Source organism: Biomphalaria glabrata, chromosome 2 (assembly GCF_947242115.1).
Source record: "Biomphalaria glabrata chromosome 2, xgBioGlab47.1, whole genome shotgun sequence".
Classification (NCBI taxonomy): Eukaryota; Metazoa; Mollusca; class Gastropoda; family Planorbidae; genus Biomphalaria; species Biomphalaria glabrata.
The window spans coordinates 17,938,877-17,962,368 of NC_074712.1; the positions used below are offsets into that span (position 1 = coordinate 17,938,877).

The 23,492-nt window shown below is 37.6% G+C and overlaps 1 protein-coding gene across 2 annotated transcripts in view; it reads right to left on the minus strand.

Annotated features, from left to right (window-relative positions):
* LOC106072555 (glutamate receptor ionotropic, NMDA 2B-like) overlaps positions 1-23,492 on the minus strand; it is a 196,244-nt gene that overhangs the window by 72,909 nt on the left and 99,843 nt on the right. The window lies entirely within an intron of this gene.

The following is a 23,492-nucleotide window of genomic DNA, read 5'->3' on the forward strand; positions in this document are numbered from 1 at the left end:
CAGCACAAAGAAACTATAAGCCTGTGGATTCGAAGTAGTTGAAGCCTGTAATCTTGCAAGAGTGAATGCTTAAACAACTCCTCCTCCCCCCCCTCTTTCTTCTCCGCATTCAGTCTCTCTCCTTCTGCCATTGTAACAAAAGTGAACTTCTGATTGTTGCTCTGTTACAAACTAATCAATAGTTATTTCGGTACAACATTCTCTCTCTCTTTCTCTCGATTATTACAGTCAAATTGGTAGCAGGAGGATCTGATGAATGAAGTTGTTGGTAAACATGTCTCTCTTGAATTCATCTGTCACGTAGATCACACGTTTAATATTTTGTGATAGCTCGAAATAAGAAAGCTTGGGGAAAAAAGATGTATCATTTCTAGTTTCACTGCATTACAGTTAATTAATGGATTTGTCTGTCTGTCCGTCCGTCCCACGCATCTCTCTCTCTCTCTCTCTCTCTCTCTATCTATCTATCTATCTATCTATCTATCTATCTATCTATCTATCTATCTATCTGCATGTCTGTCTGTCTGTCTATTTATGGATTCCAATTTAACTCAATCATATCTGTCTATGTAATCAATCCACTAATTAATCTATCCCTGTCATCGATCAGCCCAGCGTTAAGTGCAATGTCCACTTCCTTTTATCCCAATACAAAAATATTTGATCGTCACACTGTTTGTCGTTCTGTTTTTTTTTTGATTAATTATATCCCATGCACCATCTGGCTAGTTTCTTGAGACTTGACCTGAGCAATGAGAGTATTCTAGTGCTTGCAAACGAAATATGGATGTCAAGAATTAGTAACTGTTAAGAAGAGTAACGGGATCTAAACGTACTCTGATGTAACCATTAGTTGCTCAAAGTCTGCAGTTATTGTTCTACATTCTCTCAGTGTATATATGTATACAATAAGTATAGTCGTTTACGAATAATTCAAAAAATGATCAGTTAGGTAACTGTTGAATTATTAATAAGGAATTTAATATCAGGGAATCTTTTCTTAACCCCTTCCATCCACTGGTGCGGTTCATAGCATTTTGAGTTTTCTAACAAAAGTATAAGGTAGATAAGGGCAAGAGTGGTCGCCCTATAAGTGGTTTGCCCGTGGCCTTGATGTTTGCTTGTTGTCGCTAAGTTTATTTACTTACGAAAAAGACATAGAAAATAAAGCTCTCAAAATTTTAAAAGAAAAAACAAAACAACAACAAAAAAAAATAAAAAAAATACAGGAGTTTTGAGAAGATGAGCTCGTTATCATTATTTAACTATTCGTCTAAGACAAGGTTACATTCAAAGGTTACATTCAAAGGTTACATTCAAAGGTTACATTTAAAGTTTACATTCAAAGGTTACATTCAAAGGTTACATTCAATGGTTACATTCAAAGGTAACATTCAAAGGTTACATTCATTTAGAATCTCCTCTACTTTGTGGTGCTAACATTTTGAAAGTTTACCTTAAGGAAGTAAAGCCACTTAAACGATAGGGACTATTAATGTATGGTATTTCCTCTGGCAGTCCTTGCTACTGAGTTGGTACCTGACACACATGCATCACACCAGCCAGGTCCAGAGCGGAGCCACAAGACGCAACCCTTTATCCCGTTTTCTATGACCTAAATAATGTTCCCTTAAGAGGTGGTCGTGCTGAAGTCGTTTGTATGAGCGCACCCATCATCGTCTCTAGAAAACCAAGGAGCCTTGAATACTATGTACATACTATATGTTCTTTGACGAAAAAGAAATGTGCATCGTCAACGACTTTTTTTCTTCTAAGTCACAAGTTAACACGATATAATCACCGAATGGTCGATGCTTATCAGTCCATATGTATAAAGATAGATAGACAGATAAATATTTATACAAATAAATTCATACTTTAAGCTTGAATAATATAGATCTACTAAACTAAAATTCATATTATATTTTTTCAGAATTTGAATAAAAGAAATAGCTTTGCATGGGGGAGGTCATATGCTAAAGGTATATTACTAATACTCGGTAATTAGGAAAAAATATTGGAACACTGAGTTTCAACGATAACTAAAATATACATTCAATAAGTAATGAAGTGATCATTTAGAAATTCTAATAAATTGGGTGGTCACGCATCATGAGTTACAGTGCGAAATGTTTGCTTGATTGAATACTAAAAAGTGTTCGATAAATAAAAATAAAAATTTAAATTTGTACTGACGAAAGTGTGCGTTATTATAAGTAATGTTAACAAACGTACACCATAGATTATAGAATTAACCAATAAAAACAATTCACAAAGCAATGTTTATTGTATTTTTGATATCGTTATATATTAATAACTTTTAATTAGTGTTTTAAAAATATTCTTCATATTACTAGGGCATGGTGGCCGAGGGGTGGGGCACTTGGCTTCTTAACAGTGGTGTATCAAGTTCGAAGACTGGGTTTTTTTCTTTTCAATTTTTAAAGGAATTCCTTGAGTCGACCCAGCTCTAATGAGTGCCAGAAAAACATTGGGAAGTAAAGGCGGATTTGTGTGTGTGTACTGGCCACGTGACATCCTTTTTAAAAGGAGGTTTACAGCATATGCTCCGATACGTCAAAAGGTATGAATGAAAATTATTCAAATATAAATTAATGTTTACAGAATTATAGTCCAGTGGAATAAAACAAACGATGCTCTGGTGAGTACTAGTATTTATAGAACTAAGACTATATTGTCTGTTGCCCAACTGTTTCAATAATGATTGGTTGGCTTTAAATTGAATATTTGGTTTTTAGTTTTAGTTTTACAAGGTTTGCATAACCAACCTTTCCTAATTTTATTTAAATGTTAGACTAGACAAATCGTTGAACTGGCAAATGTAATTCATTTCTTACGGGTAAGGGAACTATCCACATTGTATGTACTTTATTTACAGACGTCTAGATGTTCAATACACATTGTGACCTTTATCTGCGTGCATGAAATCTTATATGTGACACAACAAGCAATTTAAGATAATTGGATTCTATTTTTAGAATCTTACAGATTCAGTTGAAGAAGGGAAGATGAGAGGGGGATAGAAATAGATAAGAGAGAGAGAGGGGGGGTAACATTCTTCTATTAAGGAGAATGGGGTTGACCGCTGTCCTCGGGGACTGGTCATCAAAACACTGTTAAATAAGTGGTCAGTGTGAAATGAGTTGTTCGAGGTGGACGCTGGCCGAGACAGAAAACTGATATCGCGGCGGGAAGTTAATCGGTGTAGCTAAGTCTAACGTTAAATAAAGTCATTGCTAGATAGAGCTCTACACTATGAACCCACCTTCAATGTAGTCATTTATTAAATGAACTCACTGCTAGATAGTCTAACATTAAATGAATCACTGCTAGATAGTCTAACAATAAATGAACTCACTGCTAGATAGTCTAACAATAAATGAACTCACTGCTAGATAGTCTAACAATAAATGAACTCACTGCAAGATAGTCTAACAATAAATGAACTCACTGCAAGATAGTCTAACAATAAATGAACTCACTGCAAGATAGTCTAACAATAAATGAACTCACTGCTAGATAGTCTAACATTAAATGAACTCACTGCTAGATAGTCCAACAATAAATGAACTCACTGCAAGATAGTCTAACAATAAATGAATCACTGCTAGATAGTCTAACATTAAATGAACTCACTGCTAGATAGTCTAACAATAAATGAACTCACTGCAAGATAGTCTAACAATAAATGAACTCACTGCAAGAAAGTCTTTCAATAAATTAACTCACTGCAAGATAGTCTATTAATAAATGAACTCACTGCAAGATAGTCTAACAATAAATGAACTCACTGCAAGATAGTCTAACAATAAATGAAATCTCTGCAAGATAGTCTATCAATAAATGAACTCACTGCAAGATAGTCTATCAATAAATGAACTCACTGCAAGATAGTCTAACAATAAATGAACTCACTACTAGATAGTGTAACAATAAATGAACTCACTGCTAGATAGTCTAACATTAAATGAACTCACTGCTAGATAGTCTAACAATAAATGAACTCACTGCTAGATAGTCTAACATTAAATGAACTCACTGCTAGATAGTCTAACATTAAATGAACTCACTGCTAGATAGTCTAACATTAAATGAACTCACTGCTAGATAGTCTAACAATAAATGAACTCACTGCTAGATAGTCTAACAATAAATGAACTCACTGCTAGATAGTCTAACATTAAATGAATCACTGCTAGATAGTCTAACATTAAATGAACTCACTGCTAGATAGTCTAACATTAAATGAATCACTGCTAGATAGTCTAACATTAAATGAACTCACTGCTAGATAGTCTAACAATAAATGAACTCACTGCTAGATAGTCTAACATTAAATGAATCACTGCTAGATAGTCTAACATTAAATGAACTCACTGCTAGATAGTCTAACATTAAATGAATCACTGCTAGATAGTCTAACATTAAATGAATCACTGCTAGATAGTCTAACATTAAATGAACTCACTGCTAGATAGTCTAACATTAAATGAATCACTGCTAGATAGTCTAACATTAAATGAACTCACTGCTAGATAGTCTAACATTAAATGAACTCACTGCTAGATAGTCTGACAATAAGTGAACTCACTGCTAGATACAGTTCTACATTAACAAGCCCACGCTTCACTAAAGACTTACAAGACGTGACCTCATTACTAGATAGTAAATAAAGCTTTACATTAATAAGCCCACTTTCAATGTAGTCATATTATTAAATGAGCTCACTGCTAGATAGAATTCTACAAGATTACAAAGAAAGTTTGTGTTTCACACAAACTCATTTATGGCCCCCGAAAAATTTACCTATGGATCATTTGTTTGGTAAGAAATGCAGGCAAAAAACAACAACAACAGGTTTCAGTATATAATTTTTTTTTTTTACAAAATGCCCGTATGGTAGCTGGTGATGTCTGCGTTATGAACTCTGTCGGAACATAACTTTGACACAGGCATTGAATCTATTGTGTATGTCTAAGTATCATTTCAGAGGTTAGGATTAGTGCAGATAGCGAGTAGTCCTTCATGGTACCAATATCTTCCAATAATTGTATGATGTTGGTCCCTGACTTTTTGTTTGTTTTCATGAAGTGTCAAGTTGAACTAAAATAAGTTGTTGTGTTTTGTTTTTGTACAGACATTTTTTCTTTCTACTTCCTTGACTCAATCTGAACATTTCAAACAGTTCAGTACGTTACTTGAACTGCTAGGCTCCACCTTGGCTATATAATAACACGCACTCTAGCTCTCTCTCTCTCTCTCCTTAAGGATATAATTTGGGAGAAATAGGAAGAGGGAGAGAAAGGAAGAGATTGAGAGAGAGAGACAGAGATAGGGGGAGAGAGCAAAAGATAGTGAAAGGGAGAGACAGATAAGAAAACAAAGGGGAGAGAACTAGAAAAATTAATAAAAATCCTTTTTTTTAAATCCCAAAGTTTATACGAAGTGTAATTGTATCAATTAGTTTAGATCAGTCATGTAATTAAATTTGTAATAGATCTTGACCAGTGATGCCCAACCTAATTCGACCTGCGGGCCATTTTAATTTCCGACACTCATGTCGCGGGCCACATGACCGAAAAGATACAAAAACGAAATGGAATTTCCCTGAAACTTTAAGAAACTCGTGTATCTAGGACTTACATTAATTCATGAGCTATTTGATGTATATTTTATTACACGCCCGAAAATGGCTTCATTTCTCTACCTAAAATGTGAGCAACATTGTAGCTTTACCACTAACTTATTTTAGTCTCATTTTGCTAAATACTCTAATCAATCCTCCAATCTCTAGGCGTAGTTTAACAATCTTTTATTTGTGGCTCAAAACAAGAATTCAGCCATATTTGTTTCATAATTTCTATTGTATGTTTTTTTTAAACAGCAACACTTTCATTAGAAAACATATATATTGACATATTATCATGCTCCACAAAAAAGTAAAGATCCGTTCACTTTCCTGGTAGGTTATACACTCAGAGTCACACAAATGTTAAAGGTCATGGTACCAATCCACCAGAGAAAAATGAAGGCCCTAACGCAATTTTCTACTTTTTTTTTTTTTTTTTTGAAAGGCGATTTTCTACATTTTGTACCGACATTTCGTCGGGCCGAATGTGGTCCGCGGGCCGTATTTTGAGCATCACTGATCTAGACCAACAACAATAAAACTTTGCTTTCTAAATTTTAACCAATTGTTTTTATTTAACAATATTTCATGCTTTTATCTTTCCCACTACCTTATAATCTACTCACTTATCTGGGCCAGTTGGGAACATAGAGGAAGGGGAGAGTAATAAATGGATACATGGGGGGATTGTAGCGTCATTGGGTTCCAAAAACATTTACCAAAAAAAAAAAGGGGGGGGGGCAGATCTGAATTCGAACTCGTGACATACGCCTGCTTGTACTGACTTGCTAACCACTCTGTTAGTGAAATACTTATGACTAGAGAAGATAGAATAGTTATATATTGTTTGTTTTGATTTAGAGCGCAACTAATTCAGCTTATACCAACACTTCTGTCAAGTTCGAGATACAAAACAAAATAATTAATTACCATTAGTAAATTAACTAATTGTTTTTTTTTTAAATTGATTCTTTCGTTGTCATGTAAAATAAATAATTGTTCAAAATTTCAGCTAGATCCAAGATTGGGTGTCGGAGAAATAACTTGTACAACTTTTTAAAAGACAGACAGAGTGAGTTGATATAAGCTGGAAGAAACTCAACAGAGGGAGTAAGGAAGAGTGAAAGAGATAGGGAAAGAGAGAGAAAGAAAGAGAGAGAAAGAGAGAGAAAGAGAGAGGAAAACAGCAGGGCTTTAACCAAGATTAAAACCAAGGACCTTTCCCTAAGAGTTTTTAGAGTGGGGGTTTGGCGTATATCCTGGAAATGAAAGAATAGAACGGAACCGCACGCTGATTTGTGTAAATAGAAATTGGGGGAGATTGGAGTGTTGCTGAGAATTTGTTGAGATGTGCTCGCGCTGGGAGTCTATTACACTGTCTTCAGGGGGTCTAATGCCTTGAGAATATTGAGGCTTGGAGATTAGGGAGCACACGTCTGTCAAAGACGTCCTACACCGACGGAACACGTGGAGAGTCTAACAATCTATGTATTGGGAGTCTAGAATACTTGGAGAATATTGATATATGACAACTAGTGTAAGCTACACAGTTTATGTCCATGCCTTTCTTTTTATTTATCTCTAGTAGGGAAAACACTTTTTTAGCGGCCCCCGAAAAGGGAAAAGACGCTATTAGTTTTATGTGATCTGTCTGAACGTCCGTCCGTCTGTCAAGTTTCAACTTAAAAACTATAACTGAATATTCGATAACAGATTTTCAAATTTATGGTTAAAAGGCTACTTTTTATGTTCTGAAAGCGAACCGTTTTTAGAGGCCCTGAACCCTGAATAGCCACAATTAGTTTTGTGTGGTCTGGCCGTCCGGCCATTTCTTGTCAGAACTTAGAAAAGTTATTGAAAATCCGATATAATGATATTTATGATTTTTCAAAGTTCTGATGCAAGATCATGCAACGGCATTTTTTTTTCTGAAAGCGAAACAAAATGTTTTTAAAATCAACTATGCAAGCAGTTTTGTTTTCATTACATGTATACTAGCCGGATATGACCCGCGGCCAGCGAGCCTTAGTTTGTGTATCACTGTTCTAGTACATTGATGCGTGACCAATCGTTATAAAAGGCCTGAACACTGACCTGCAACATCACAACCTGTGGGCAGTTTAGACCAATACTTACAAATGCTATACCCAAACATGGGAAAGGTTTTGGTGACCACCTTGAAGAAACAACATACGAACTAACAAATAACACCCAAACTAACAAAACATCTTCCAAACTAACAAATAACACTCAAACTAACAAAACATCTTCCAAACTAACAAATAACACCCAAACTAATAAAACATCTTCCAAACTAACAAATAACACCCAAACTAACAAAACATCTTCAAAACTAACAAATAACACTCAAACTAACAAAACATCTTCCAAACTAACAAATAACACCCAAACTAACAAAACATCTTCCAAACTAACAAATAACACCCAAACTAACAAAACATCTTCCAAACTAACAAATAACACCCAAACTAACAAAACATCTTCCAAACTAACAAATAACACCCAAACTAACAAAACATCTTCCAAACTAACAAATAACAGTCAAAGTAACAAAAGATCTTCCAAACTAACAAATAACACTCAAAGTAACAAAAGATCTTCCAAACTAACAAATAACACCCAAACTAACAAAACATCTTCCAAACTAACAAATAACACTCAAACTAACAAAACATCTTCCAAACTAACAAATAACACTCAAACTAACAAAACATTTTCCAAACTAACAAATTACACTCAAACTAACAAAACATCTTCCAAACTAACAAATAACACTCAAACTAACAAAACATCTTCAAAACTATCAAATTACACACAAACTAACAAAACATCTTCAAAACTAACAAATTACACCAAAACTAACAAAACAACTAACAAATAACACCCAAACTAACAAAACATCTTCCAAACTAACAAATAACACCCAAACTAACAAAACATCTTCCAAACTAACAAATAACACCCAAACTAACAAAACATCTTCCAAACTAACAAAACATCTTCCAAACTAACAACACTTAAACTAACAAAAGATCTTCCAAACTAACAAATAACACTCAAACTAACAAAACATCTTCCAAACTAACAAATAACACTCAAACTAACAAAACATCTTCCAAACTAACAAATAACACTCAAACTAACAAAACATCTTCCAAACTAACAAATTACACCCAAACTAATAAAACATCTTCCAAACTAACAAATAACACTCAAACTAACAAACATCTTCCAAACTAACAAATAACACTCAAACTAACAAAACATCTTCAAAACTAACAAATAACACACAAACTAACAAAACATCTTCCAAACTTATAAATAACACTCAAACTAACAAAAACATCTTCCAAACTAACAAATAACTCTCAAACTAACAAAACATCTTCCAAACTAACAAATAACACCCAAACTAACAAAACATTTTCCAAACTAACAAACTACACCCAAGCTAATAAAACATCTTCCAAACTAACAAATTACACATAAACTAACAAAACATCTTCCAAACTAACAAATAACACTCAAACTAATAAAACATCTTCCAAACTAACAAATAACACTCAAACTAATAAAACATCTTCCAAACTAACAAATAACACTCAAACTAACCAACGTGTTTCTTCAAACACCCCATTCTGTTCTCTGTATTGATTGTAGAAGGCTCACGGGACAGTAATATTTAGGCAAATATTGTGGGCAGGACGGTACTGTTCCGTTTCCTGTACAGACTGTATTCAAATCTCGGACTGCGGGAACACTGAGTGCTGTTACAGACAAACACGCAAACACGATCGAAGGAGCAGCATTCTGGGATAGGGTTAGCCATTTCTGAATGTGTATAGGAGACTCTGAGGAGGTGACAACACTATAGACTGAATACATAATGAGCGTTTATAGTATTTATAGTGAATTTACGTTTTTTGTTTATTACAAACCAATTTCGTCTAGTGACCGCGTTCATAGCTCGCTTACTCATACCATCAAGCTTATTCAAGAAAATCTATTTCCAAAACATAAATGAGTAAGCTAACTTCAATGTTTACCAATTCAGTTTCAGTTTTACTGTTATTCAGGGAGACATCCCCGTGGTACATCCACACCTTATAAAACAAACTTCTGTTGAGTCTCAAAAAAACTAGTAAAAGCTTTACTATTTATATTTTGTAGTTAATAATAATATATAAAAAAAGAAACTTTGTTAATATGTGTATCTAAGGCAGTGTTTCTCAAATTGTGTTCCGCGGACCCCCAGCGGTTCGCTAGACGCCAGTAGGAGGTTCCACAGAAAGATGACAATGATATACAATTCAACTAAAAGCCATATCAGTCGAGAAAATGAGAATCAACTGGCTCCTCACTATTGTTTAATATGTTAATTACGAACCATTGCATGACTACCTAAACCAAAGATTTGATGATATTCTTCAATGATCGGATATTCCCAACTGAGCATTGAACGCTTTTTTTTTTAGCGCGGACAAACTTAGATTCCAATCATAGATAAAATCCATTCTAATGTAATAGCAGCTTAATGAAATATTCACACACACACACACACAAACCAGGAACTAATGTTTGAACAAGGGAGACCACAAATTCTGGTTACTAAAGCATACCCCAAATGTATATTCTGCCTTATAGGTCAATGTAAGGAAGTTGTTAACTGCTTTCCCATCTTCTTATGTTGGTACAACATGGATTCAGTGTCGTAATGAATATAATCACAAATGTAGGAAGCTGACTAGACATTTGAGCCGTAAATACATTCAGTGGGCAAGTTTTGACTATATAAAGGGTTCCCAGTTCAAAAAAGTTTGAGAACCTCTGTTCTGCGGGACCAAAACAGAGCGGCTTGGGGGGTCTTGCTTAACTGGAAAAAGATTTTACGACGACCTCACGCGTTTTAATTTATCCACTCACTTCGGCCTTCGTGTCCTCCAAGAAACATGGCCCCATAGAAATCTAGATCTAGACTAGTTCCAATGTTTAATATATATATATATATATAACGTTTACTATATATATATATATATATATATATATATATATATATATATATATATATATATATATTGCTCCTTTTGTCTCGAAAGGCAATGGATGCGCCCAAGTGAGTCACTGGTTTTGGCTTAATCTTGAGACGGGGCAGAATCTGGTGTGGCTAATCAAGCCAATTCTAGAACGGCAGACTTTGCCACAATTCGTACATGTGTATGCCTCTGATTTAGGGCTAGCAGACAGGGCAGCTTTCTTTTTTTTCCCTCTTGATTAAAGCCGCTTCAATTCTTTTGTTCTCAGCAAGGGTTGTCCCAGCACGCACAGTCTGTCTCCATGCACTCCGGTCTTTGGCTATGTTTTCCCACATACTTTCACTGATGCCTGAGGCTCTCATGTCTCGCTTGCAGACATCTCTATATGTTAGTCTTGGGCGGCCCTTGGGTCTGACTCCTTCCACAAGCTCAGCATATAATATATCTTTCGGGATTCTACCATCTGGCATGCGGGTGACATGTCCGAGCTAGCGTAATCTTCTTTGTGTCAGGAGAGCATACATGCTGTTCATATTGGCCAATCTCAAAACTTCCTGATTGGAGACATGGTCCCTCCAAGAGATGCCCATTATGCGTCTCAGGCAGCGCAATTGGAAACTATTCAATCTGTGCTCTTGGTACATGTATGTTGACCAGCTTTCACTGCCATAAAGGAGAGTGCTCACAACACAGGCGTTGTAGACTAGGATTTTGGTCGCTGTGGTCAATTTACCATTTTCCCAGACGCGCTTGGAGAGTTTTGCCAATGCTGTGGTAGCTTTTCCTATCCTTTTTGTCAGCTCGATGTCTAAGTCTAGGTTACTGACAATTTAAACCCAAGTAGGTAAATTCCTGCACCACTGAAAGGGTGTGGTTCCCAATTTGTATTATAGGTATTTCTGCGACGTCTTGTGCCAGGATTTCGGTCTTGGAGAGACTTATAGTAAGGCTAAACTCTTGACAAGCAGCTGCTAAGGCGTTCACTAGCTTCTGTAGACCTCCTTGTGAGTGAGATACGAGTGCCGCGTCATCGGCAAACAGCAGCTCCCTTATCAAGATACGACGCCTTTTCGTTTTGGCTTTAAGACGTGCCAGGTTAAAGAGCCTTCCATCGGATCTGCTATGGATGTATATTCCGTCTTCCAGGGATTTAAAAGCACTGGATAGTACGACTGAGAAGAAGATGCCAAATAGTGTAGGGGCCAGTACACATCCTTGTTTTACACCGCTCTTAATGGAGAATGGCCTGGAGGAAGAACTTTCAAACTGAACGGTGCCCTGCATATTTCCGTGAAATGCTGACACTAGTTTTCTTAACTTATTTGGGCAGCCGATTCTCTCTAGTACAGCAAACAGACCGCTTCTGCTAACAAGGTCAAAGGCCTTGGTCAAATCAATAAAAGCTACGAAGAGGGGCTGCTTTTGTTCTCTGCTCTTCTCCTGTAGCTGCCGCAGAGAGAAAATCATATCTGTTGTAGATCTACCTGCCCTAAAGCCACACTGCGACTCTGGATAAACACGATCTGCCAGGATCTGTAATCGCTTTAGTAATACTTTAGCAAAAGCCTTTCCGACTATGCTAAGCAGTGAGATGCCTCTGTAATTGTTACAATCAGAGCGGTCGCCTTTATTTTTATAAATTGTAACAATGTTGGAGTCTTTCAATTCCTGGGGGACCATTCCTTGTTCCCAGCACAAGCTTAGCAGTTCATGCAGTGGTTTAATTAGGGCATGTTTTCCAGCCTGAATTACTTCAGCAGGAATGCCATCTCCTCCGGGTGTTTTCCCATGTGCAAGCATGTCAATGGCAATGCTCAGCTCCTTTACTGAGGGCGTTTCGTCTAATTCCGTCAAAACTGGAAGTGATGGGAAGTTGGAAACAGCATTTGGTGAGATGGCGTTTTCAATCTGGTAGAGTTCTGCATAGTGTTCTACCCATCGTTCCATTTGCAGCGCACGATCGCTGATGATTGAGCCATCTTTTGACTTGAGCGGAGCACACTTGCTGGTGATATATATATATCATGGGCGTAACAAGGATTTTTTCCGGAGGGGGGGGGATTTTTTCTCCCCCTCCCCTCCCGCAAAAAAATTCATATGTGTGTGTGTACACAATTAATCCCTTCTTTCTTTAGGAAGACGTTTAGTGTACCCTAGAATAGGTTCTTCCTGGAGATAGTGGAAAAATTGTAGACTCTCCCTTGCTGGCAAGGGGGTCTGGCGAAGCCTCGCCGCCAAGCACTATTTCCGGTATTGAAAGCCAACAAAATATATATGCTGAGGTATCTACATGCATTATCCTACTAGTAAAAAGTTTTATTTCAAAAGCCTTATGTGCTCTTCTTACTAACTTAGATCCTCCCGCGCCTTGCGGCGCATCGGGCGGAAAGCTGTTTCCACAAAAATCTGTCACTGGCAATGTCTGAAGCCTCTACACAACTGCTCTGAGGACTTCCTTGAAAGTGTGGCGTGAAGTTGTACTAGGATGTTCCTGTTTGCACTTTCCTCGTAAAGGCCTCCATGTCATCACAAATCTGTGTATGCGACGATCTGTCACAAACTTACTGAGGGGTCGACTCCCAGTTCGGCATAGAATTTTTTTGATTGCGACCCGATCTCTATAACTGACTCCTAAATCCGTCTTAGCCAGTGGCGTAGCATGATACCTGTGGGCCCGGGTTCAAGAATATATTGGTGGGCTCCCTCCCCCAAAAAGACGAATACAATGTATGACAAAACAATTGAGTAATCTGAATGTATCGGTACATTGACCAAAAGACATTCCAATGCAAGTAGAGTAGCTTTTTAATCATCTTATTACGATTGACTCTGTTAGAACTCCAACACGAATTAAAAGTTTGTATGTTGGTACAATTTTTGAACAGAATGAAACGAGTAAAGACTAATACTAAGACTAAGACTGCTTTATTGATCCTTACGGAAATTTGTTGTGATTACAAGGACTCGTTTCTCATATAAAGACAACACAACAGAAAAATACACATAAATACAACAGACAACATAAAGAGTTCATTCAGCGACTACACACAGGTATCTTGGTGCATTTCATGTTCCCTGATCAATGAGTGGCGGTGATAGAGTCTGACCGAGTGAGGTACGAACGAGTTTTTGTACCGCTCCGTTCTTGTTTTGATTGACAGCAGTCGCCCACTTCGCGACGACCTGGCGTAGTTCTGATGGAGCGAGTGGCCGTTTTCTTCCAAAATTTTTTCGATTTTTCTTAGGCACGTTTGTTCAAAAAGTTCCTTTAAATCTGGTAATGTTGTGAGTGTAATTTTTTATGCTTTTTTAATGATGTTTTCTAGACGTTGCAACATTTTAGATGAGGCGTTGCCTTGCCAACAACTTATTCCGTATGTTAGCAGATTTTGTACAGTCACGCCGTAAAATGTCTCAAGGATCTTCTTGTTTAATTTAAAACTGTTGAGTTTGTATAGAAAAAAGAGTCGCTGGGCTGTTTTCTTTGTCAGAGTTCCAAGGTGGTCATCCCATGAAAGCTTGTTGTTGATGATAATGCCTAGATATTTATATGCCTTTACTTGTTCTATAGATTTGCAGTTCACGTATAGTTTGTTTTTTCTTTCTAAAATCTATTATAAGTTCTTTAGTTTTTGTTACAATCAGTTCTAGAAAGTTGTCGGTGCACCAGTTTGTAAACTCTTCTATCGAGCTTCGATACTGAGTTTCGTCTCCTGAAATAAGACCGACTATGGCAGTATCAACAGCGAATTTAATGAGTTTAACTGAGTCATAGATGCTTCTTATGTCATTAGTGTATTGAGTGTATAGCACAGGAGAAAGTACACAACCTTGTGGAGCACCCGTACATAGTACTCGAGTTGACGATTTGGTGTTGTTGACTTTAACATACTGGGGCCGCTGGGTTAAAAAGTTTAGAACCCATGCTTGTAAGTAAGGGTTTACATATAAGTTACTCAGTTTGTTTATCATTAGATATGGCTGTATGGTATTGAAAGCCGAGGAGAAATCTACGAAGAGAACTCGTGCATATGTTTTGGGTATATCGAGATGCTTATAACTGAGTTTCAAATATAAAAAGAAATGTTTTATGAGTTCTAGTTCCCATTCTAAACATTGACATTCCTAAAACACTTCTAGGTGTCACGCTTTGAAACATTGATACAAACTAGTATCGAGTTCTACGTCCATTATATAATAGTAAAAAGATCGAATATTTATTTACTGAACATTTCTCTGGCCTTCTAAGTAGCAAAGTAAGAAACCAGTGCATCTATTTCTTAACTAGTTGACCGGCGCGTAGCCTACGCCGCTATTTTGCAGGGCCGGCCTTAGGCTGGTTTTGAAGTTAATATTAATTTGTGATACAACGTTCAGGAATTTTGAGGGAGCTTTTTAAATTCTATTTTTCATCGGTTTTTACAAAAAAATTAATTTATTTATTCACTTTGGTGTCACCCCCAAGTTCTCAACAAGTCAAGAGTCATGGGCCCAAGCGCAGTGGGCCCCTAATGGTCGTGGACCCGGGTTCATTGAGCCCTTTCGCGCCATGGATGCTACGCCACTGGTCTTAGCCATCTTTGTTGAGCCACATTTAGTCTTTTTCAATTTTGGCAGACTATTCTCTGCACTTTATTAATGGAGCCCAGAAACTGGTAGAAATTTGTAACCTCTCTTGGTTACACTCTTGGAATTAGGTGACTGTAGCTTGCTTTACATTTAAATCGTAAACTCAAAACCCCTTTGGCAACGCACATAGCATTTTGAGTGCGTAATTTGCTTTTTTAGCGGCCCCCGAAAGGGGAAAAGACGCTATTAGTTTTGTGTGAAATGTCTGTCCGTCTGTCCGTCTGTCCCGTTTAGATCTCGTAAACTAGAAAAGATATTGAAAATCCGACTTCACAATATTTTAGATCATTCAAAATTCTGATGCATCGGCTACTTTTTTTTTTCCCTGAAAGCGAGAATTCTCATTTTTAAAATCAGTTATGCAAGTTTTTTTTTAAAGAGAAAAAGCTAATTAGTATGCATTATAAGTTAGACCTAATTTAAAACGAATAGTAATCTTATAAAGTTCATTTTCGTGAACATTTTATTTTTATATCGCGGAGATTTTTTTTTTTTTTTTGAGGATTCAAATATGAGATTGAGACTTTTCAAAACAATTACATTATTTATTCCGAACCGAGGGTCCAGGGTTCGAATCCTGGTGAAGACTGGGATTTTCAACTTCTGAGTCTACCCAGCTCTAATGGGTACCTGACATTAGTTGGGGAAAAGTAAAGGCGGTTGGTCGTTGTGCTGGCTACATGACACCCTCGTTAACCGTAGGCCACAAAAACAGATGAACTTTACATCATCTGCCCTATAGACCACAAGGTCTGAAAGGGAAACTAGTTAGGCCAGGTTCACATCTAATTTTACATTCACTTTCACCTATCCTTTGATCTGCGGGACCGTTGGGGCACTCCAAGCAGCGAGTGTCTCAGTACATGTCACTCCAAGCAGCGAGTGTCTCAGTACATGTCACTCCAAGCAGCGAGTGTCTCAGTACTTGCCACTCCAAGCAGCGAGTGTCTCAGTACTTGCCACTCCAAGCAGCGAGTGTCTCAGTACTTGCCACTCCAAGCAGCGAGTGTCTCAGTACTTGCCACTCCAAGCAGCGAGTGTCTCAGTACTTGCCACTCCAAGCAGCGAGTGTCTCAGTACTTGTCACTCCAAGCAGCGAGTGTCTCAGTACTTGCCACTCCAAGCAGCGAGTGTCTCAGTACTTGTCACTCCAAGCAGCGAGTGTCTCAGTACTTGCCACTCCAAGCAGCGAGTGTCTCAGTACTTGCCACTCCAAGCAGCGAGTGTCTCAGTACTTGAAACTCCAAGCAGCGAGTGTCTCAGTACTTGCCACTCCAAGCACCAATGTGTATTAAGTGCACTATTTTTAAACGCACTTTCTTTTTGTTGCCTTGCTTGTAAGTTGATGGAGTGTTTTTTGTTCTGCTGGTGTAACGTTTGTTGAGATTCTTCTGTGTTCCCCTTTGATCTGCGGGACCGTTGGGGCACTCCAAGCAGCGAGTGTCTCAGTACATGTCACTCCAAGCAGCGAGTGTCTCAGTACATGTCACTCCAAGCAGCGAGTGTCTCAGTACTTGCCACTCCAAGCAGCGAGTGTCTCAGTACTTGCCACTCCAAGCAGCGAGTGTCTCAGTACTTGCCACTCCAAGCAGCGAGTGTCTCAGTACTTGCCACTCCAAGCAGCGAGTGTCTCAGTACTTGCCACTCCAAGCAGCGAGTGTCTCAGTACTTGCCACTCCAAGCAGCGAGTGTCTCAGTACTTGCCACTCCAAGCAGCGAGTGTCTCAGTACTTGCCACTCCAAGCAGCGAGTGTCTCAGTACTTGCCACTCCAAGCAGCGAGTGTCTCAGTACTTGCCACTCCAAGCAGCGAGTGTCTCAGTACTTGCCACTCCAAGCAGCGAGTGTCTCAGTACTTGTCACTCCAAGCAGCGAGTGTCTCAGTACTTGCCACTCCAAGCAGCGAGTGTCTCAGTACTTGCCACTACAAGCAGCGAGTGTCTCAGTACTTGCCACTCCAAGCAGCGAGTGTCTCAGTACTTGCCACTCCAAGCAGCGAGTGTCTCAGTACTTGCCACTCCAAGCAGCGAGTGTCTCAGTACTTGTCACTCCAAGCAGCGAGTGTCTCAGTACTTGCCACTCCAAGCAGCGAGTGTCTCAGTACTTGTCACTCCAAGCAGCGAGTGTCTCAGTACTTGCCACTCCAAGCAGCGAGTGTCTCAGTACTTGCCACTACAAGCAGCGAGTGTCTCAGTACTTGCCACTCCAAGCAGCGAGTGTCTCTGTACTTGTCACTCCAAGCAGCGAGTGTCTCAGTACTTGCCACTCCAAGCAGCGAGTGTCTCAGTACTTGCCACTCCAAGCAGCGAGTGTCTCTGTACTTGCCACTCCAAGCAGCGAGTGTCTCAGTACTTGCCACTCCAAGCAGCGAGTGTCTCAGTACTTGCCACTCCAAGCAGCGAGTGTCTCAGTACTTGTCACTCCAAGCAGCGAGTGTCTCAGCACTTGAAACTCCAAGCAGCGAGTGTCTCAGTACTTGCCACTCCAAGCACCAATGTGTATTAAGTGCACTATTTTTAAACGCACTTTCTTTTTGTTGCCTTGCTTGTAAGTTGATGGAGTGTTTTTTGTTCTGCTGGTGTAACGTTTGTTGAGATTCTTCTGTGTTCCCCTGTTTAGGGTGAGTATCTAAGGCATAACTGCGTTTCGCAGTTGTCGATGCCATAGTGATAGTCTACTAGACCTTTTTAGTTTGTCTTTACTTTGTCTTTACAGGGAGTTAGCTTGGGATTGGAAGTCTACGCGGGTGACAAAAGACAGCAGTGTGTTGTGTTTTCGAACATTAATGTGTACGTTGTGGGACAGCAAGGTGTGGAATTATTATTTAATTAATAAATTCACAGTATTAAAATGTTCCAAATTCAATGTCATTACTCCATTAGTTTGTCATCATACTTATATTTATATCATTAAATATTTACATTGTTATCAGTGAGTCATTTATTTATTGTAAGCACGAAGGTGCCTGGTTGAATGTCAGGGGCCCGGGCAAACGAGCTAAGGCCTTAACATAACCCTGACAGTTGGGTGCAATTTGGTAGATCATTTATGTAAATTAAAAATAGTAGTGGACCCAAGACTGTTCCTTGAGGTACACCTGAGTTTACTGTTATCGGTGTTGATTTAGAGCCATTTATTATTACAGTTTGTTCTCTCCCTATCAGAAAATCTTTAATCCACTGATGCAGTGAACCATTAATGCCAAAATATTTTAATTTTTTAAGCAAACTATGGTGGTGAACTTTGTCAAAAGCCTTAGAAAAATCTAGTAAGATAGCATCTATTTGTTCACTATTATCTAAACCCTTTGAAAAATCATCAATTAGTCCTATTAGTTGTGTTTCACATGATCTATATTTCCTAAAGCCATGCTGGCTTGGTGTGAGGACATTATGTTTGTCTAAGTGGTTTATGATGTTGCAACATATTATGTGTTCTAGGATTTTACATGTGATACTGGTAAGTGATACTGGTCTGTAGTTTCCTGGGTCAGATTTTTCTCCTTTTTTAAATAGGGGGGTGTGTCATGTATCAGTTTTAGAACCCGTGTAATATTTGGTGACTAGTAGTCACTGAACTATTCCGTGCTAACTGCACGAGATTTTTCTCCTGGTCGGGGACTGACCACGAGGTGGACACCTCAGTAGATATTAGACTCCCGTAGAGAAAGGAGTGCTATGGATATTTTTGACAGCAGAGTTATGTATTAGTATTGAAGTATTGAAGTTATTATAATTGATTTGAATTTGGGATTTATTTCCTTGGATATGTATAATATGTGATGGCTGAAGTCGCCAATATCTTTTGTGATATATTATTGTGTGAATAAAATTCATGTCTGCTACAAGAGCGTTTATTAATAATTCTAAATGTTGTGGTCGGAGAGTTCAGTATGTCAGTGTTCTTACGTACCTGCAAATCTAGTGCGTGTGAGAAAATATTTAGTTAACAAGTCAGAGAACATTATAGTAGTACCAGAAGAGGTATCTACACTACACGCGACATTCGCGTCATCACGCCTACAACAAGAACCAGGCCGTGACATATGGTGGCCAGTATGTCTTAAATGACAGAACGAACCTACACTCTTTAACAAGTAAATCGTCGATCGTCTACATTCCATCTGGCGTAGAAGTACAAGGACTATTTCTTCCATTAGCTTCTTTCCAGTCCTTTGGTACTCTGCCCTGGTTAAGTGAAGCCTGAAAGAGTATTTTGAACACTGGGGCTAGCTCATTGCTTAGTTCTTCGAGTAATCTAGCTGGAATACCATCAGGTCCAGACGCTTTATTTGGTTTGGTGTTGGCTAATAGTTTTTGAATTCCATTTTCGTGTACTACTATATCTTCTATGTTGTCTACTTGGTTCAAATTAAGTAATATGTCTTTGTCTCCTGGGGCCGAGAATGCTGATGCAAAGTATTTGTTTAGGATGTTTGCTTTATTTTTTATTATCATTATGTATTATGTTATGTTCATCTTTTAATGGCGCCATGCCTGTTGTTTCCATTTTCCTAGACTTAATGTATGACCAAAGGCTTTTGTTGTTATCTTTAGATATTACATTGTTTATGTATTCACTCTGCAGCTGTCTGCTTACTTTTTGGGTTAAGTGTTTAATTTTTATATACTTCAAAACAAAACAAAACACTAAATTCCGTTTCAAGCTACGCCCATGATATATATATATATATAAAATATATATCAGCAAAATATAAAAATATACTTAAAAAAAAACAAAGCTAACAAAGGGAAAGAACTATAGGCTATATATCGATACATTAAAACTTGTTTCCCCTTTCCAATATCAAACAAAATTAATTAATTACAAATAATTAATCAATTGGTTAATTTTTAAATTGATTACATATTTTGATAGGAACAATGATTACTTGTTTGTACCATGTTTCAACTTGATTTAAATTGATAGAAAAATATGTTCCTGGGTCTAAAAATGTGTAAGAACCACTGATCTAAGCAAAGAAACTCTCTCTCTCTCTCTCTCTCTCTCTCTCTCTCTCTCTCTCTCTCTCTCTCTGTGTATGTGTGTGTGTCTGTCTCTCTCTTTCTCTGTCTGTCTGTCTTTAACTCTCCAATATTTGTCAGTAGGGAAAAAGATTCTCCAATAGTTGTCTGAAGGGAAGAAACTCTTTAATTTCTGTATGTAATTTAACTCCCTGTCTTTGAATGAAGTAAATGAGGAAAGAGAAAATGTAGGTTTGGATTTTATTCTAATTGAAAGTACAATGCTAGATGTAGGAAACATGATACCTTGACTAGTGTTAATAAAAACACTACTAGAGATATCTCCGTTGTCCTTTTAATAATGTATTTCTTCACAGAACTTAGACTGTTTTAAATTAATTTTTTTTTATTTGAACACAAAGCTAAGATGATAAATACTATCTATTGGTTTAATTACATATGAGAACAACAGTCCCCTCTTGAGAGATGCCTAAAATAGAGAGAGTTGGGTTTAGCAAGATGTATAGTGCTTCCACTAGTGTAATGCTTCAAAATTGTGTAGTGTTTACGCTACAATAGTACTTCCACTCAAATAGCACTTCTATTTGTGTAGTGCTACAAATGTAATGCCTTTATTTGTTTAGTGTTTCCACTAGTATAGTACTTCTGTGTGTGTACTGCTTCCACTAGACCAGTGTTTCCCAAAGGGGGGTTCGCCTTGCACCTCATTAACTATATTGATTTTTTTCTAATACTCATTTTTTATGTTCGATTAATACATTAAAATAAATAATAATTAGTAATAGTAATAATTTTTAATTCAAATTTTGTAAAAATATTATTTGATTTTATATTTATAAAAACTCATAATCTGTGTTATTATACATCTTAAATCTTTATTTTACAAATGTCGGATAATGAATATGATGTTTTTTTAAGGTGAAAAGATTATAATTTGTATATTAAGTGGATGAAAGTCAATGATACAAATTAATCCCACCAATAGAATTTTTTTTATTGTAAAAGATTAATAGTTTTTGATGTACCAATAAAAATGGCAATGAATTACTTTGAAGCTTCGCCATGTGTTACATTTATTAAATGTCTCAAAATATCCGTTTCATTTCCCCATGTGTGGTTTAAAAAAGGTTAGGATCGCCAATCAGTTCAACTCTCTGGTATCTGTAACATGTGTATCCAGTTTTAACAGAAAAAGGTTTGAAATACATCTTGTCTTTTACAACTTCGTATGTAAAGTTGCTTTTTCAGCATTTGTAGGTGTTAGGTAAAAGAAAATGAACAGACTATAGGACTCGGAACAGAATCTCAGATAAACTATACTGACCAGGGAACCCTATTAGATGATCTGTCATCTCAGCATGTAGATGCAAGTTCAAAGGGGGTGGGATGGGGGTATTCAGCGTTACAAAAATTATAAAAGGGGTACACATAGGTCAAAAGATTGGGAAACACTGCACTAGAGTAATGCTTCTGTTTGTGTTGTGATTGCATTAGTATAATGGTTCTATTTGTGTAGTGTGTAGCCCAGACTAGCCTTGTGCATTTTCTAGTTTTAACAGAAGCAAATGAAGGATTAATTTCCCTTGTTGGTATCAAACAAAATAATTAATTACCAATAATTAATTGTCTAATTGTCATTTTTTAAATTGATTCATGTGTTGTTTACGCCAAAGAATAATTGTGCAAAGTTTTAACTTGGTCCGAGTTTGGGTGTAGAAGAAATAACATCTACAAATGTTTTTTTAACCAGACAGACAGACAGACAGACAGACGAGTGAGTTGATATAAACTTTGTAAGAATAGGAAGATGACACAGACAGACGGACAGAGAGAGAGAGAGAGAGAGAGAGAGTGAGAGAGAGAGAGAGAGACAATATACTAGTATTGATGTATTCTCTAGATAGCTCAAGATAAACTCTAATTTCAATGTAATTTAATCACAATTAATTATTTCAGAAATGAACAAAGAAAAGAAACCCTTTTGTCCATAACATTGACTGATCACATTTCATGAAGGATTTAAAAGACAGATAAAAGAATGAAAATGTCGCATCCTAGATATCTTGATGTCATGTGTTCTAATTTCAAACACTCTGTGAGAAATTTGGATGTCATGTGTTCTAACTTCATTCCCTATGGGAAACATTTGATGTCATGTGTTCTAACTTCATTCCCTATGGGAAACATTTGATGTCATGTGTTCTAACTTCATACACTTTGTATGACATTTGATGTCATGTGTTCTAACTTCATACACTTTGTATGACATTTGATGTCATGTGTTCTAACTTCATACACTTTGTATGACATTTGATGTCATGTGTTCTAACTTCATACACTCTGTATGACATTTGATGTCATGTGTTCTAACTTCATCCACGTTGTCAGAGACATTTGATGTCATCTGTACTAAATTCATCCACTTTTGTGTGACATTTGATGTCATGTATTCTAACTTACACTCTGGGAGACATTTGATGCCATGTTTACTACCATGTACTCTACAGCAGAGCAGAGGCCTGAGAAAGTGAAACTAGAGCTCTCAGCATGTTTAAAGCCGGCACTTGACATTATGAACTAGCTTGAAACAGATGACCACGAAGATAAACCTCCAGGTCTTGGGCCAGTGTCTCATCATCAATATTGCTTCCATCCAGCTCTCCGTCTCCCCCTGTCACAATCTAGGCCAGACCATCGCTGCTCTCGCCTCACATAAGAGTCAGTTAACATATAGGGAAGAAAAAGAAAATAAAGGGGTGGGGGGCGAGCCATAAAAAATATCTATGCCACGAGCTCTAATAAGAGGACCAGCAGCCACGGAACCCGAGAGATGAGAGCGTCACACCATTTTGATTACACCAGACACGCAATTATTGGTATATTTATATGAGGGATGGTGCTTGGTCTTCAGGGTCGGCGCTCTCAAGTTTCGAACCCAACTCTAGGTCTCGATTTGTATCGCGTTCACGCGCCAGGCGTCCCCCCCCCCTCCGCAGGACATTCAGTGTTTTTCGTGGTGCAACTAGGTCATGGGGGGGGGTAGTAGACGTGAACACGACTTACCCAAACAAATACAACAACGTTAAGAGACCACAGAGACGGCTTGTTGCTTACAGTCTGTAGACTTCGTTGTTAGCTTGATGTGCCAAAGCTTTCCGATGGTGCCAACGTAATT